Source organism: Papaver somniferum, unplaced genomic scaffold (assembly GCF_003573695.1).
Source record: "Papaver somniferum cultivar HN1 unplaced genomic scaffold, ASM357369v1 unplaced-scaffold_29, whole genome shotgun sequence".
In the NCBI taxonomy this organism is placed as follows: Eukaryota; Viridiplantae; Streptophyta; class Magnoliopsida; order Ranunculales; family Papaveraceae; genus Papaver; species Papaver somniferum.
This window is the reverse complement of record NW_020639929.1, coordinates 4,027,459-4,046,119: the sequence shown is the minus strand read 5'-3', so window position 1 is coordinate 4,046,119 and position 18,661 is coordinate 4,027,459. Positions and strand designations below refer to the sequence as shown.

At 36.9% G+C, this 18,661-nt stretch overlaps 1 long non-coding RNA gene across 7 annotated transcripts; it reads left to right on the top strand.

Moving 5' to 3' along the window:
• Positions 1 to 12,839: 12,839 nt before the first annotated feature.
• Positions 12,840 to 16,317, top strand: LOC113341292. 7 transcript variants are annotated; one of them, XR_003355863.1, is made up of 8 exons: positions 12,840 to 13,156; positions 13,247 to 13,284; positions 13,860 to 13,993; positions 14,476 to 14,599; positions 14,696 to 14,755; positions 14,915 to 15,314; positions 15,445 to 15,588; positions 15,923 to 16,317. It is a non-coding gene; the product is annotated as an uncharacterized LOC113341292 (long non-coding RNA). The 7 variants fall into 7 exon arrangements; XR_003355859.1 differs by lacking the exon at positions 15,445 to 15,588 and adding an exon at positions 14,085 to 14,150; XR_003355861.1 differs by having other exon boundaries at positions 12,841 to 13,156; positions 15,511 to 15,581.
• Positions 16,318 to 18,661: the final 2,344 nt, after the last annotated feature.

The window sequence follows — 18,661 nt, the reverse complement described above, 5'->3', positions numbered from 1 at the left end:
CCCTGTTTCCGTCGCCTAAGCAAGCATGGAATGCAGGACCCGTGGGAACTATCGTGTAATCTACTGACAAGAAGCATGTGCTTTGATCAAAAAGATCTATTCATGCCGTTAAGTTAAAAAAAAAAAAAAAGGTTATTGTTATGTGTAGTCAACTACTGGTTCCCTTGTATTTGCCAGTTTGTTGATCTAGATTTAAGTTATTGACCACCGGTTCCCTTGTATATGCCAGTGTGTTAATATTAGTCAGACCGGTATCTCAGTCATTTAGGTTAGGTTCATCTTGGCAGAGGCCTTCAGACAGATATGGGAAACACCATTCACTTTTCAACCATCTAAATTTTTCTTTTTCCATCTTCTTAATCTTTTCATGTGATTAGTCTGACTCCGAGTATGATGTCCATCGTGAAACTATCTTAGTAGAGCTCTGTCACTTATATGAATTTTAGTATGCTTGAGTGCAAACTCGTGTACAGCAATTGGAATTTCGCATCAGGGTTCTTCCTCTTAGAGTCAATAATTGTATGCCAACTTCTGCGTAGATAGCTAGGGTCTGGAGTATTGGTTTTTGTGGGTACACCTCTGATAAACCCACCCGATATTATCTCGGTCACTTTCCAAGAATAAATTTTGCTCGAGGACTAGCAAATAATAAGTTTGGGGGTATTTGATAGACACATTTTTTTGTCCAATTTGTTCTCAATACTATATATTGTTGGAACTCGATTTTGTACTAATTTTGTTATTTTATGTATTTGTAGGTATTTTCTGGAAATAAATATTTTAAGAAAATTCGGCTCGAAAAGTTGATTTTGGCACCCGAAAGACACGTGTTATTCGGACTCCGAAGTTTGGATAAGGGGTAACCTAATTACTAAGGGGCACCCCCAGGTCACCCCCAAGGCATCTGCTATTCGCACCCCAGTCCAGGATAAGGGGCACCTTCTTCTACAATTCAAATTCTCAAAATTAGCGGGAAAAATGTTCACACACAGGAGAATTTTCGATCGAAGAAATGAAGTAGTGGTAGGTCGATTCAATGGCTGAATTTTGGTAGAAAGATGTGATTTAGCCTAAGAAAGATAGTTTGGGTGTCGAATTTGATCGGAATTGGCTGGAAATATCGATTTGATTCTCGATCTCAAAACAGAGCTACACGGAGTGAACACGGCATGTACACGGTGTTGTGTGTGTTTTGGTTGTGCATGGAAGTGTTTTGGAGGAGTTGGATGACTTATGAGGCATGTATAAGGCTTACTAGAGCGTGCAGGATCAAAGTTTACGTGTGACAAAGTTATAATTGGAAATTATTGTTAACTAAGGGAAGCGAGCAATGATGGATTAAATGGAGAATATACGCAAGTAATGGTCGGATATTTTGGTCCTAAAACACTATAAATACAAGGCAAAAGAGTTTGGAAGGGTTAGGAAGTCATTGGGAGAGAGTTAGAGCCAAGAGAATCGAAGGAAAGGGTCGACAGCAAGAAGAGTTCTGCTGCTGCTCAGCTAAGAACACGAAGAACAAAGACCAACCAGGAAAGTCGTAGAGGAATGTCGCTGAACTGCGACAAATCCCTATTCCTTTCCCGTGATTTCACAACAGCGTCAACTGCACTTCTCATGTGCCGTTCTTTTCAGACGTTTCTTGTGTGTTGCAAAGGACGGTCATAAATTGATTTTCTTGTTATTTCATCATTGGTAATCATCTTGTGAGAATTAATAAAATCTTTTGAGATGTATTACACCATGATGAGCTAAACTTATTCTCTGGGGCGACGGAGGAAGCAATTCCACCAATAAAAACCTCTATTTTTATTATTTATGCAATTAAATTTATTTAATTATTTGCCTTGAGTATATAGGATTTTTTCCAAAGATTTTTATTAAATAATTGTTATTTTGATTGATGGATTATGCTTGACTTAGAGTTTTTGATATTCCATGCTTTTAACTTACAGTTATTATTTTAAAAAATCAGTTTTAGCAATAATTAAAATTTATTTTAAAGGAAAAATTTGCATAATAAATATTAGAAATATCAATTTAAATGGTAGAAAAGTGAAATCCTTAGCCCCAGTTTCCTCCAAAAATATTTCAATCACTTTGTTATTTTCTTTACAATTTAATTAAATCTAAAAAAAAGTTACCTTCACAAGTTGGAAAGAACCTAGTTTTTACCACTATCTACAACAACATTTGAAAATACATCACCTACAACCAAGATGTTCTCATCCACTTAGATTGTTTAGTGCCAACCTTAATAAGCATAAATTTCTAGGCTCTGGAGTTTATTTGTTGCAGCTAAGAGCTAACAAAAAGTTTCTTCCCCACCCCCAAACTTAAATCTAACATTGTCCTCAATGTTCTAAAGATGAAATTAAAAGCATGAACAATAAGAAACTGTTACCACTTGATGGGTGGAAAAAGAAATAAGGAAGGATATTACCGTAAGCATGAGTACCTCCCAGGAAATGCTAAATTTAAAGTCTTTAGCTAGACATCAAATACCTCAAAAAGGATTTTCACCTTCCAAAGTCATATATCAACAGTCGAAGCAATTGTGGGTCCATAAGACCAAATAAAACTGACACCAGTATGAGATAACTGCACTGATTCAGAAAAAAGAAAAGAAGGAGCACGTCCTCATCTAAGGTTTCTGTCAAGACAACTGGGTTTATCTGTGGTGCATAATTGAACTTCATATGTGTGTCTCGATAAATAGATTCATCCGAAAAACGGGTCTCTAATACCTGGGTTACCTCTTGGACAGTATTAGGAGGATCGGGTTGTAGAGTCTGAAAAGATTAAGTAATATCTCAGATGTACAAGGCTCGAGTCCCAAGTTAGGGACTCTAATTAGGGATAAGATACAATCACAAGAACCATCACTACCCCCAAACTTAGGGTTCACAGACAAACCTCTAACTATTTCTTGAATTTCCGGATCTTCAGAGTCCTTAAAATACTCAAGAGATTCTTCTAGTTCTCTACCCCCAAACTTAGGGTCATCATTATTCTCAGAAAAAACTAAAACTATTGCCTAAATTTCTGGGTCCATAGAATCTTTAAAATACTCAAGAGCTTCTTCTAAAGATTGATCACATATCTGATCTAAGAGAATGGTTTCCTCAAAATCATCTAAAGAATCTACCAGTAAAGTGTCAAGCCAATTATCCTGAACCATATCCTGAACTAAAGTGCTAATCATATTCACTTCTTCTAAATCATCGTTCTCTGAAGGTTGTATAGTAACATTAAAGACATTTAGTTCAGTGGTCATATTACCAAAGGATATATTCATAAGCCCAGTCCTACAGTTGATGACATCGTTAACTGTGGCTAAAAATGGGCGACTTAAAATCACTGGATTTGACGACTTGGGTCCTGAACAGGCTGGGTGTCTAGAAAAACGAAATCCACAGGATAAATAAACTTATCAACCTCAATCAGAGCATCCTCTATGACACCACGAGGGACTTTGACAGACCTATCAGCTAATTATAGTGTCATTTTAGTTGGTTTCAACTTACCAAGATCTAGATGGGTGTATACATGATACGGGAGTAAGTTAACATAGCTCCTAAGTCAAGTAAAGCTTTATCGACCATGTGATCACCAATCGCACAAGATATGGTGGGGCATCCAGGATCCTTATACTTAGGGGGTGTTTGGTTCAGAAGAATGGAACTTACCTGACCAGCTAAAAAATCTTTCTTATGGACATTAAGCTTACGCTTTCGTGTACAAAGATCTTTAAGGAACTTGGCATAAGCAGGCATCTGCCTAATTGCTTATAATAGCGGAATGTTGATGTTCACCAGCTTAAATGTTTCCATTATCTCGTTGAAAGTCGACTCCTTCTTTGTTGGGTCTAACAAATGTGGATATGGGGCTCTAGGCACAAAGGTAGACCTATCAGGAATTTCTTGGGAATCCTTAGAGACTGTTTCAGTTTCCTCGTCTACGGGCTCCTCTTGGGAAGTAGAAGGTGGAACTACAGTATGTCCACTAGGCATGGCTACCTTATTGTCTACCGTTTTACCACTTCTAAGGGTTGTTATCGAGTTCACATGTTTTAATGATTTCTCACCAGCTAAAGATATTTGATGGACTCCCCTAGGGTTGGGTTGTGGTTGACTAGGAAACTTTCCTTTTTCTCTCAATGTCTTATTTATCAGACTAACCTGGGTTTTCAACTCGGAAATATCCTGAGAGTTAGCCTGACCTATTCTCTTATTTTCTTCTAAACCTTGAGCGACAGATTTGCTGAAACTGCATAGTGTTACGAGTTAACAAAGCAAGAGACTCTTCTAAACTCATAATATTCTTATCCGAAGGGTTCTGAAACTGTGCCGGAGCTGAAGGATTCTTAGTATAGCCAAAACCTGGGGGAACCTGACCATTACTAGACTGACCTTGATTCTGGCCCTTGGACCAATAAAGGTTTGGATGGTTTCTCCAGCCAGGGTTATAGGTTTATGAATATGGGTCAAACTTATGTTGGTTATCAAACCTAGTTTTGTTATAAAGAGCATTGGCTTGCTCTTCAACAACATGGCCTTCCCAAAAAGGCTCATTTCTTCCACTACTACCATTAGAATGACCTAATTCTAAGGCTTCTAACCTTTGGCTATAGCTGCTATTTTGGCATCTGACTCATAAGATCCTTCTAACCTATTAACATTTCTTCTACTTAGAAGAATTGTTTTCTGGGGTTCCCTACTATTTTCCCATTGTTGGGTCTTATCGGCGATTTCATTCAAAAATGTCATCGCTTCATCAATAGTTTTATTCTCAAACCCACCTGTGCATAATGACTCAATCATGGTTGTTATTGAATAATCTAAACCCTCGTAGAGGATCTGAACTAACCTAACCTTCTCCAAACCATGGTGAGGACATTGAGATATCAAGTCATTGAAGCTTTCTAAGTACCTATATAAAGATTCTCCCTCTTGTTGGGAAAAAGTACATATTTGTGTCCTAATAGACGATGTTTTATGCCTTGGGAAAAACATATGTATAAAGGCAGAAGTAAGTTGGTCATAGGTTTCAATTGACTCATAGTCCAAACTATACAGCCAAGATTTGGCTTTATCTTTTAAGGAAAAGGGGAATAACCTAAGTTTCAACGCATCATCACTTAGGTTTTTAATTTTCAGAGTACTACAAACTTCCTCAAATTCCCTAACATGAAAATAGGGGTTCTCATTCTCCTTCCCTAAAAACATTGGGAGCATCCGTAAAGTCCCAGGTTTCAGTGCATAATTTGCCTCGGTTTCAGCTAACTTGATACAAGACGGACGAGAGGTCCTAGTGGGGTTTAGCAAAGCTTTCAAAGTTGCCATTTCTGGCACTACCAAAGGACTAGGAGTACTAGGGGTACTTTCCTCACAAAGACACAGATTCTCAAAACTAAAGTTTCCAAAAACGGGGCTCTCAAAAGAAGAGTCTTCGAGCTCCCCGTCTTCACAAGAAGAACTACTAGGTTTTTCACTAATTAAACGACCTAGAGTTTTTCTTTTCCAAGCCCGTTTAAAAACTTCGGGCATACACTAGAAAAACAAAATCAAAAAGAAAAGTCCTAAAACGGAAGGAATGTTCTATGCAAACACAATCAAGGCTGACTCCACCACAACAAACCTACTGATTTCTAGCAAACAAAAAGCATGATGGCTCCACATAGATTGTTTCTAGACCAGCTTCTAATCCTTCGAACGGGAATTCGTTAAAATTAAGCAAACCCCTCTGGAATCAATCCGAGTTAAAGTAAGTTGAATATATGCGAGGGAAGCTCGGTGGAGCTTTAATACCCAAGGCCTCACCGGTATTACAAGGCGGCGCAGTCACGCATTCAACTTACAGAAACCGTCAAGAACTTCGAAATATGCTTAAAAGAGTAACCAATATTTTTCGAATGACTTTCCTGTTAAGCTCGTTACCCTATCGGTCTCGTTCTAGTCAAAATTTTAGGCTTAGGTTCGCGTTTGGTGTCGTTTTCCTAAGGCGAGCAAGAAGAGAACGGTGATGAAATCCGAACCCTTATCTTGTATGGCCAGTCCTTTCCCTTTACTAGCCTAAATACAAGTCCGCGACGGCGGCGCCAAAAATTTGGTGTATTTTCAAAGTTGTTGTAGTAATACGATTCGTTCAAGACTTGTGAAAGAGGATTTTTAGATTTTTTAATAAATAAAAATAGCAAACTAAATTAAAAAGATGTTGTGAAAATTATGGAGTGAATAGGACTAGGATTCCACCATTGGTTGATATTAGTGATTTAATAAAACAATAATTATGCAACTCAACATTCAGATTGATTCTAATAGTATTTCCTAAACATGTAGATTTCCAAAAGAATAGATGTTAATCCAAGCATAGAATATCAAAACCCTAAAGCAGGCATATTCTATCAAAAGAAAATACACCTAACTAATCAAAATCATATAAACAATTTTTATTTCAATGCAAAAATCATAATAGAGTTGTTGTAATTAATCAATAAAAATATATCACTTTTACCGAAACAACGGCTTCCTCCATAGCCCCAAGGATTGGGTTTAGCTCCGCATATTGGAAACACAATCAGAATAATTTTTCATTGCTCAAAAGTGTTTACAATTGATGAAATGGGAGAAAATAATGATTAAACCGGGTTTGCTCTAAACGATCCCCAAACTCTCCCTCTCCCTTCCTGTAGCTCAACCCCTCCTATTTATATACCACCAGAGTCCCAAAATCTCGAGTAAATGTCCCCAAATCTTGCATTGAAGTCTCGGAGATTTTATTCTCCTTTTCTTTCCTTTCATGCTTGTAGCTGTTAAAATCTCTCTTCATCAAAAATACCGAATCCCCAATGAATTTACTTCCCTAACTGCACGTATCTTCCACAATAACTCTGTATAATTCTCTCTTTAATTCTTGTAGATACGAGAATATTTCCTTCCCTTTTTTCTTCCACACGCGCCTGTTGCTGCCAAGTATTGTATTCTCCCTCCAAACATGTTGAGTCATCATCCAAAAGCATAACAGAATGAGGATAGCGCACTCAGGTCACACGTAACTGCCGTAAATAGCTTGGGAAAAATATAGAAAATATCTCCTTCTCTGTTTCATGAAATCACGAGACTCGTTCTATGCACGCGTATCTTGTAGTGATATTCCAACCAAACATGCTGAATACTCATAACATATTGATTCAAACTCGAGTCACCTCATGTATTCCTCCAAAAATATAACCATAACTCCGAGATATCCTCAAGCTCCCTGTTTTGGTTCAAACACAGGAAATCTTCCTTCTTTAGCGATTCTACCAAACATACCTTCCCTGTTTAGATAGAACAGGGTCAAATCAATCAAATACCACGATTAAATCTCCCTAAAACACTCCGCAGATCAAATCCAGGAGTACGCAGAAGAGAAGATATTTTCCCGCCAAATTTATGTTCACGACCATGAAGAAGGGGTGCCTCTAGCGAAGTCTGGAGTGCCTTTAGTACGTGGGTGGAAATAGTATCCAGGGGTGCAAATAGATGTGGGTGCCCCTTAGTAATTAAGGTACCCCTTATCCAAAGTGAAGGTCCGAATAGCGGGCGTCCTCCGTGGTGCAAATAACATTTTTTTCGAGCCAATTCTCCACAATATTTATTTTCCAAAAATACCTAAAAATACATAAAAAAAAACAATATTAGTACAAAAATCGAGTTCCAACAGTATAGACATTGAGGACAATTTAGACACAAAAATGTGTTTATCACCCAACCAACTGAGTTTTTCATATGAACATGTAGAAATTAAGTTTGAGATGTACTTATACAATCAGTGGTATAATTTAGGTTCTAACTGTTATTCTTTAGTTGAAATCTTGGTACAATTCTATTTTGGATCAGATTGGTATTCATGAAGAATGTGACATGTCAAGTTGTGATTTTCGATGTAAACTTGCCGGGGTAGTTTCTGAACTATTGTGTACTGAAGCAGTTTGTCTGCATTGTGTTGATGTTATGATGCCAAATATTTCATTCTGGTGTATGTACTAAATCTAGACTTTATGAATTGTCTTGGTGTATGGGTTGATGTTCGATAAAGATTCAAATCCTTATGCAATGATTGCTGAATTTATGTGTGAATATAATTGCTAATTAAGCGAGCAGTAGATGAGGTGTTTCAGCAAAGAGTCAGGGCCGAAATAGGATACAACTTGCTAGAACCGGTGGGCGCTAGATGTAAATGATTATTGTTGAATATGTGTGTATTTCCGAATTTGTGGACTGCCGAAGATAAATGGTATCGTCATTTGTGTCGAATGTTAAACCCATGACCTTCATTTGTTGTAGTTAAAACCTTTAGGAGTCTTTATACTTTAGTTACTTATATGTGACCGGTATATATGATGGAATTAGAGTGTACTTGCATTTCCAAGGATCTGACCTTGTGTTGATTTTCTCTTTCAGGTGGTAGAGTAAACAAGTGATTTAGTCGCGAAATTGCTTGTGATGTCGCTGCAGTGTGTGAGAAGATGTAGGATCTCTTTTTTACAGTGGATTTCTTATAAATTTTGTTTTATATTTCGTTATTCTCAATAAGGTCACAGAGAGACATGGTGCTTGATACCGTACTGAGTTTTTTGATTTTTATATCATTTTTCGAACACATTCACATCGAAAATTTTTTATTACTTGTTTCTAAATTTAGTTGAACTTTTAAATCCAGTTCAGTACTTATTCATATGAAAAAGAGGCCTTCTTTCAGTATTGTTTTCAATTCTATTGGACATTTCTGGCTGGCGTGAGCTATATGGATTTATGTTCGTGTAGAAAGATCATGAATACTATTGATAGGTCCGACCAGATTATTAATATTTATTAGGTTCATCACAGTTGGTATCAGAGCCAATGATCCTTTTGGAATGTGGCGATTCTTATGTTTGACGTAATAATGATTTCTAATTCCTTTCTCTTAGTAGAATGGATGTTAATTTATTTTTTTCCTCATTTTGTTACTAGTTATGTCAGGAAGAAGAGGAACCATAAATGCGATAAATACTAGAGGTAATGAGAATGGGAAAGCTTCATATTTTTCATAGATGATAAGGTCGATAACTGAGGCAACGACTAACCAGACTTTTGCCATTACAATACTCATTCAGAACCATAATGGGAATCATAACGTGCCCCCCTCACCTCCAGGTGGCGATGATGATGGTAATAATTTTCCACAGGGTGATGGATCGCAAGCAGAATGGTTGAGCCTGTTAGAGAAGTTTGTTTGGTTGAGACCACCAAATTTAATTTGAGGGTTCAACAGATCCATTAGTTGTTGACAAGTGGAAGGAGGATATCGAGAAATTTTTTGTAGCTATGAGGTGTACTCATGTATAAAGGAAACAATTAACGCTTTTCAATTGTTTGGTTAAGCGAGATAGTGGTGGAAGAATGCTGCAATAAGACTGGATGAAAATACTCTTACCTATGCCGCATTTTGTGAGATAATAAATACTAACTGATCCATAAACTGAAATCTAACCATCAGATCATCGTGATTTTATATTATGTTATACCTTATTGTATGGTCATCATTCAAATAAAATTTCAGATTGATCGGAATTGGAGAGGTCATATAAAAGTTTGTATTTCCGAGATTGTTTCTGCAGGTTTGGTGTAATTAGGAAGTTCTGAAAACCTAAATTTGTATATTATGCTATATAGGATGCTCTGATATCTTAATGGGAATATCCTATTTAGGCTATGAGTTTTCTGTAAAAAATTCACTTAAATCCGAGTTTCATAAGTACTCCAACCAACTGAGTTTTCAGATGAACATGTAGAAATTCATTTTGACAGGAACTTATTGAGTCAGTGGGAATTTAGGTTCTAACCGTTATTATTTCGCTGAAATCTTGGTACAATGCTCATTTGGATCAGTCAGATTAGTATTCGTGAAGAATGTGACATATCAAGTTGTGATTGTCGGTGTAAACCTGTTGGGGTAATTTCTGAACTATTGTGTACTAAGATAGTTGTCTGCATTATGTTGCTTTTATGAGTCCGAATATTTCGTTGTGGTGTATGTGCTGAATCTAGACTTTCTGAATTGTCTTGGTGTATGGGTTGATATTTGATTATGATTCAAATCCTTGTGCAATGATTGTTGAATTTATGTGTGAACCTACTTGTTAAGCGAGTAGGGACACGACTATTTAAATAGTTCATGTGCACCGGTGGGCATTAGATGAGGTGTTTGAGCCAAGAGATCAGGGCCGCAATAGGATATAGCTTGCGAGCACCGATGGGCGCTAGATATAAATGATTATTGTTGAATATATGTTTATTTCAGAATTTACGGGCTGCCGAAGGTAAGCGGTGGGGAGCATGCGCGAGGAGTAAAAGGGTAAAGTAATGGTGGGCCCAAAGACAGAAGGTTGACAGGTTCAGATCGGGTAAGGATTTTACATCGGATAAGATATTTGCATCGGATGATGATATATCAGAAGGCATATATTTTAGGTGTAAGTAGTATCGGGTGGTACACATCTAAAGGGCCCATTAGCAGCCACCCAAGAGGAACATCAATATAGATGGATTAGTATAACACCGTAGTATGGTTGTATATTCACCTTTGCCTATAAATACACACCTATTTATTGAGATAGAGGCAAATTTTGTAAGTGAGTAACCAAGGAGAGAAGATAAGTGTATTCATCCTTGAGTGTTCTATTAAGAATTACCATCCTTTGTAACATTTGAGAAGTAATAAGATTCATCTTGTCACCCCGTGGACATAGGTAATCATGCTGAACCACGTAAAATTTGTGTTCTTGTTCATCCCTTTACTTATTTATCTTGCATTACCTCAATTTGAATGTTCGATGCAGGATGTATAGCTTTCTACAACTACAGTGTAGATCAGTGAAAATAGAAACAAGGTTAATAATGGAGTTAAAGAAATCAATTAAATTACAACAAAAAAAAAGGAAAAGCTATGAAAGAAAAAATGTTAGGGATGTTGATTATGGCAACAAAAGGAGCATAAACTCCCCAAAAAAATCAAAACTAAGGAGAAAGAAGTAGGGAAGCTCGACGAAGTAGCGGGATTCAGGTTTTGCATGGAAGTTTTATAAACTAATAAAAGACATAACTGACAAAAGTGATTATATTTTGTAATGTAATAAGAAAATGGATTTTTAACGACTTCCCAAGACTTAATGAAACCAATGTAGGAGAGTAAAATAACAATGTTGTGGCCCATAGTGGTTAATCGGAAAAAAAAATGAAAATGAAAACTTTTTCCATCACATTGGTATTCTTCATGCGTATATTTATAACGATAGTGCTATTCAACTCCCTTTTTTCACCTCCTTCTCCACCTCCTTACAATCTAAATCCCACATTTGGAAAATGATAAGTCCCATCTTTACCTGAATGTGAATCTAAATTTATATGTGTGGTTTAGGTTATAAGGAGGTGAATAGAGAGGTGGAAAAGAGGGAGTCATATAACATTTCCGTATTTATAAACACAAAAAGCTTGTTGATGACTTATGGAACGACTGCGACGGTGAGAATTTTCTGCAAAATCAATTTTAATCTATCTTGAGATTTTCGTCTCGTTTGATCTAAATATGGTGAACATTCCACCTATTCTATACCTCATTTTTACCGCAACAACTAGTCTAGACCTATCGAAGTGAGTTTTCACTTAAATTTATCCCGAAAGGGAATCGAACGGATAATACTCTACGTTCTTAGCATCATGATAGGTGCGGGTTCTGGAAAGAGAGATGTGAATACATCTTTGAGGATAAAATTCTAAACCCTCTTAACACTGTCCCTAGAATCAATTTTCAGTTGATTAGCTTTAATTCCACTAAGACTTGTCACAACTTGGATATGAACACTAGTTTAAATCATAGAATTCATTCCATAAATTTGCATTCTAATAGTAGTATATTTACAGTTTACGTGGATGCTTCTTTTAATCACCATACTAATAATTGTGGCACTGGAATGGTGTTGGTTTCTAATGCAGATGACATCACAAGATTCAAAGGCTCCTATAGATAAAGTAAGAGATCCAGAAGAAGGTGAATACATAACTATTTTGGAAGCTTTAAGTTAGGTGAAAGCTTCAGGACATACCAAAATCAACATAATGACAGACGCAGAGAATGTAGGTATCTCAGTTAATTCTGATAGTTTCTTTGTTAGATGGGAGTATAGAAAACTAGTGAGAGATATTAAGTTTCTATTAAACTCTTTCAATTTTTGGAGTGTTACTCGTGTCAAAAGGGATAATAATAACTTAGCTGATATGATAGCTAAGAAAATGAGAAAAGATAAAACATGTCTTGAGGAACTACACAATGTTCCTAGTTGTCTGGAAACCTTCATTGGTAGGCATATTATGCTAGCAATTCATTAAATAAAATTCCTTTGTTATCTTAAAAAAGGATAAGTGTATGCAGGAATATGACCCGCTATTTATGTCTGTGTGTGAAATTTTCGTGAAAGGGTGGGAGTCAATTAGACTTATTCTTACCACAAAGCAAAAATTAAGGGTGATTCTACTCAATATTGATACATTGACCGGGAGAATGTACTGTGCATTCTCCCGCATCTCACAACAAAATACCTGGGCCCCTGTTAGCTCCTGGTGGGGGCCGGGGCTCCCTTTTTTGTGAGACGCGGGAGATTGTATACTCCCCGTTAACGTAGCATCATCCGATTCTACTCTCACCAAAGTTTTTTCCGAATAGGGATCTAACGGACAAGAAAAGCACTCTCAACATCGGGATTTGGAGTGGTGAGAGTGGGTCTCCTAGCTTATCTCTGTCGGGAGTTTTAATCCGGATTAACCCGCGGTACCTTTCGCATTTCCGAAGCAAAAACTCACTGTATCTTCTTTTCATGCCTCTCTCACCGAACCCTCTCGCCAGAAAACCTTCATTTCATTCGGAAAATTTTCGAGGCCAAATCTCTGATTTCCTTTGTAATTTGTCTCTCTAAGAAAGAGAAATGGTGAAAGAAGAACAAAAAGTTTCCTCAAATGTCAAAATCGAACCCCAATTTTTTCAATTAAAAGTAAATTTGAGTGAAACCCTAATTTGTTCTTCAGCTTTCTAGTTTGCTGTTCGGGTTTGAAGATTTAACATGATCAGGATTCAGGTATAGCTAGGATTTTAAAATCTTTGTTTCTTATGTTAGTCACTTTTTGGCAAAAATTAATTTTCATTTTGTTTTATTCCTTATCGACAGGTATCGTCAACATCAGTAGGAATCCTTGTGGATCTTTGGTAAAATTTCTTTTTAGTGAAAGTTGATTTGATTTGTTAGCGCTATTGTTGGTATCAATTACCAATTTCCTGAAAATCTGGTTACATCTAGGTTTTTGTTTAATATTGATTTGGGTTATGCGAATGGTTTTGTTGTTGATTGGGGGTTTCTGATATCATGATCGAAGTTTCTGAAGTATCTTGTAAAATCTAGAGACATCTTATGTATGGATGTAACCTTACCCAGTACCCATTGATTTACTTTTAATGGTGCTATGATTTAGTAGCTTGTTAATTGTTGATTAAAACTGATTTGGGTGAAATTTCTATTGCTTACAGCTGTATCATTCTTGTGTAAAGAAGTAGAAGAGCTTATATCTTTATCTCTCTATTCCTTTCAATCTTTTAGCTTCTATGTATAAACTTCCTAACTGAAATGTACCTTAGATATTACCAGGTTTAGCTACTTTTGGGTTCATGTCTGCATGATTGTTTGTTTGCCAAATTCCTGATATTATTTTTCTTGCTCTTATAGGCTTAGATTTTACTCAGTCTAACTACTTGTCTCTTTTATTTGGTTTTTGTTGTTTTTGCAGACGGTGTTACGACTCTGTGGAGACTGCCTCATTTTTGGTAGCCTTAGAAGTTTGTTATAAAGAGATAGAATGACAATCATTTACTCAAGATAACTTATCCACATCTGAGTTCTGACAAGCATTCAGTGAACTTTGTAAGTTTTCTATTTGCATCTTGGACTGTCTCCTTAAATCAAAGTATTGTATTACACATTGACTATGTTGGTCACAACTGATATGGATTAGGGGGACCGGGGATGTATGTTTGTCATGCTGTATGCTCTTGAAGTCAAATTACATCCAATTTATAAGGTTGTTCCCCTTTTTTTTAGGCACATGTTTATAGCCATCTTAATGATCCAATTTATACGATAAGAAAATCGTATCTATGAATCATTTTTTGGTGTCAATGCTAGACTATTTTTTGCTGAAGGAATTACCCTATTTTTGATGGCTTTATGAAAGGTGGCTCCAGCTCTAGCTGCTGGGAGTGCTGCTATACTAAAGGCCTTTTAGTTTCCTTCTTATTCTTTTTTTTTTTTTTTTTTTAAAAAATTTCCTTTTTGTTTTTGTTTGTGTGTGTGCCCGTGATTACTTTTACTTGTCCTGACTAGCTCATTGCATTTCGTTTTTTTAGTACTTGTTTAGAGTTGGGGGATATCTGTAGAAAAGTTGGTCTACCTCCTGGTGTACTCAACATTGTAACTGGATTAAGTCCTGAAGCAGGTGCTCCTTTAGCGTCCCATCCTCATTTCGACAAGGTACAGTTATATCTCTCAAGTCCCAGAGCCTTTTTTTTTTCCGTGTTTCTGTGTTTGCTTCATTAAGTCGTGTAGTTGTATGTATGTATTCGCCAGGTGATTGAATGTAAGGGCCTTTAAATGGTTCGTTAAAGCTGGAGTTTGGTACCGAAAGAAGTAGGTGATTGCTGTCTTAGCCAAATATTATCTAGATGTTACTGCCGCACATTTATGTTTATTCTGTTTAATTTGGTTTAATTAACAGGGCTTATGATAGCCAAGCGCTGCCTTTCAATGTTGAATCTTTGAATTTATTTTGTTTTCGTTTATGTATAGGCAATATCGCATTGCTCCAGAATGGGAACCTCGAAAGATCTACAGGCTCATGACATCCATGTGATTTTGTTTTCGTTTATGTATAGTATAGGCAATATCGCATTGCTCCAGAATGAGAACCTCGAAAGATCTACGGTTTAGTAGTTACCAGCCAGTTACGATAATTAATTAGTCATACTTGTACATGTACTCATAGTGTGGATTACGTATACTTAATGCATGAGCCCATGGTATGATTTTCAGTTGAGTAGCTTTCTAATACTTGTGTTTGTCGTGATTCGCCTTAGCTCTTAATTGTTATCATTTGCATTTGCTAATGTGTGCTCTTATTGATACCGAGTAGGTTTCGTAAGAATCATACAGTTTGGATGCGAATTTATGGCTTCTTAGACTCAACTAGGTGAGGGCTCTTGAAATAAAGATATACTTTCGTGATCTCTTTCTGAATTGTCATTCTGTTTTAATTTCATGTGTATTTGAACAAATGCTTGCTTTCTTTTTTTTTGTCTAACAAGTTTTTCCATTTGTAGTTTGAACCAAAGTGAATGAGTACCTTGCTGTTTTATTCATTGGATTCTTTCTATCTTAATTATCAGTAGGTGTAACTGGTCCTGTTCTCCTCCGACAACTATTAACCTTACGAACTTGCAGAGACAAGCACTTCTCTGTAAGAGGTCAAGAATTTTTCTTTTAGATCAACAAGCACTTGTCTGTTTTGTTTCCTTTAATTTTTAACAAGTCTTGACCTCTTATTGGACCAGTAATTAATTGGTGTAGTGCTTGTATCTTCTGGCAACACAGATACTCTGCTGTTAGAACTTTGTTTCCTTTTTTTCTAAAAGCAGTTAGAACTTTGTTATTAAACTTCTAACTCCAAATATATTTTTGCTGCAGTACTATTTCGATCAATTGGGCAGCTCAGTTCATCTTTGCTGGTTTTAGCTTTTTTTTTGGTGTCTGTAGGTTGGGTTCCAGTGATTGTAATAAATTAGCTTTTGGTGTCTGTAGGTTGGGTTCCTATGCAAGAGCAGTCTGGTTCAGTGCTGGTTATAGACTGGATGATACACAGTGGTCCTCTACTAAGGATTGGATTTCTTCTTGGTTTACAGAGTTGGACAGCTCCACCGTTGCTAAGATGGCCACTATCTGTTGGTTGGAAAGAGAGATGTTCGACAGTGTTCGAAAACAAATCTCAAAACCCTCTTCAGTTGGCATAATCCATCTCCAGATTTACCCTAAATACAGTTGAAGTCCAAAATTCCATTACCAATACTGTTAGGAATGTTGTGCTGCATAGATGGAGCCCTCCTGTCATCAATCCTATTAAACTAAATACTGATGCTTCTTATTGTAAAAGTACAAAAACTGGAGGTTTGGGACTATTATTCCGTGATTTTGCGGTACCCATGAACTTCAATGATGTATTGGGAGTGGATCAGTTTGAAGCAAAATATCCAGCCAACCCCCTCGAGCATTCGAAACATACATATGGCCAAAGTTGTCCCGCATTAGTTGCCAACCAAAACATATTTCTGAACCGCATTAGAAAATCGTCTTGGTTTTTCGTTCTATAGAACATGCAAATGCAATACATGCTCGTTCGAAAAATGTTGCAAATAATTCAAAATTATTTTTATGGGTCTATATATTGGTCATTATCAATCCGCCTGATATATCATGAAAAGAAGAGAAATCGAGGGGCCATCAAAAATCATAAGAACTAATCTAAAACCCGCCTGTTTCGAATGATAGATGAGCACTGCACTACAGATGTATCTCAAGGATCGTAATAGTGCTACCATTTCGTTTGCTTCTTGTTCAGATGCACTTATAGGTATACAAAGTTTGCGCTGCGAGAGTTCAAGAAATATGGTGTTATATTGGGCTCTGTATGCTAGCAGGGCAACTGGATGCATATTTTATATCAGTTGGGAGACATAAATCTGAAGAAATCTCATTGTAGGTGTGAACCCAATGGATCCAAAGCATTGCACGAGAGTATTTGTCTCTGGTGCAACTGGCAACACCTACACGGTGACGTTATAATCCAAAACCTCGGTTTGCATAACAGGGTAAGGGTAGGCTGTAGTTTACATGCAAAGACATACCGTTTGGGTTCTTTCGTGCACTCGGGATCTCCCTAAACGATTGTTGTCTCTTCAGGAAACGACTTAAGCCTAGTTCAGCTTAGACTGGTACTGATACATGAGACAAATTTCAGCATCTATTTAAGACTTTGGAAAACGCGTAAATAATTTGTTTCAAGTTTCAACTTACAAAGGTCTATTTCCAACTAGATCAAGGATTATGGGTTTGGGCTTACCTCAAGGACAGCTGCACCCTATTGTCTGTTTGCGGCCCTCTGATTTTAGGTCCCACATCGTTTACGAGTCTCCTAATAATAGTAAAGAACGATTTTTTGGGACCATGATTTTTTTGGAGACCATGGTTCTATTTTTAGTAAGACATTTAGAAGTAATCTAGGTCATCCTTTATCTAAATATTTATATTAATACCTAAACTACCCTCCTGATTAATTTTGGGTAATGATTGGTGAAATGATTAAGCTAAAGAAGTAGAATTATTGAGAGAGTAAAGTTAGAGAAGATGAAGAAGAAAAACATGAAAAAAATTTACCAACCACAACCGGAGGAAGAGCATTTGGGTTATCAGCTATGCTTCAAATTTAGATAATGTTGGTTTAATTGCTCCAAACTTTCAAAAAAAATGAAATTTTTTATGTAGATTTGGGCCACTTCTGTTACCATATGTCAAGAACATGTAACCGAACACACCTGAAAGTGTAGTTCGGTTACGTTTTCCAAACACGCAGGTTACCGAACTCGCTCGTTAATGGAGGTTTTGGTCGTCAGTGTAATGTTCGGTTTGCCCGCAATGTAACCAAACTTTAGGGTCTAGAAGTTCGGTTCCTTTGCAAACAATAACTAACCGAACTTTACGTGAAAATAAAATTTTACCAACTGTACATAGTTCGGTTGGTTCGCAAACTTTTATCCAAAAGCGTATCTGACCAAACTCACCGATAAAAAAAAAACCAAAGTTACAGTGCTATATTCGGTTACCTAGTATAAAATGGTAGGTAACCGAACTTTGAACTAAAAAATTTATTTGGGTACATCTTTTGTATTCGGTTACATATCAAATTGCTCTACCAACCGAACTTAAAGTTCTGGGATATCGTTATTTTGCGAAGGAACCGAACTTATGGACTTGTGTTGTTCTAATACAAGGAGTTCGGTTAAAAGTATTTTTTGCGAATCAACCGAACTCTGAGTTCGGTTAAGAAAAAATTAATTCGTGATAACCGAACTTGTTGCGACGAAACCGAACGTTTTGCGACGTAACCGAACTAAAAGTTCGGCTGAGACTTGTTTTTTGCGACGTAACTGAACTTTTCTCTGAAAAAACCTCAATTAAACCTCTCTGCAATTTCCATTTTCAACTCATTTTGATGATTACTTCTCGTTTATTCAGTCAAAAACGAATGACAAGTAATGTGTTAGTGAGAATATCTTTGTTAAAGTTTTAGATTAATATATATATAGAGGTGGTGGTGGTTGGTGGTGGCGGTAATCGAGGTGGTGGTGGTAATCGGTGGTTGGTGGTAATCGGCGATGGTGGGCGGTGGTGGTGGTAATCGGTGGTTGGTGGTGGTGATAATCGGAGGTGGTGGTGGTGGTAATCGGCGGTGGTGGGCGGTGGTGGTGGGAAGAGGTGGTGGTTATA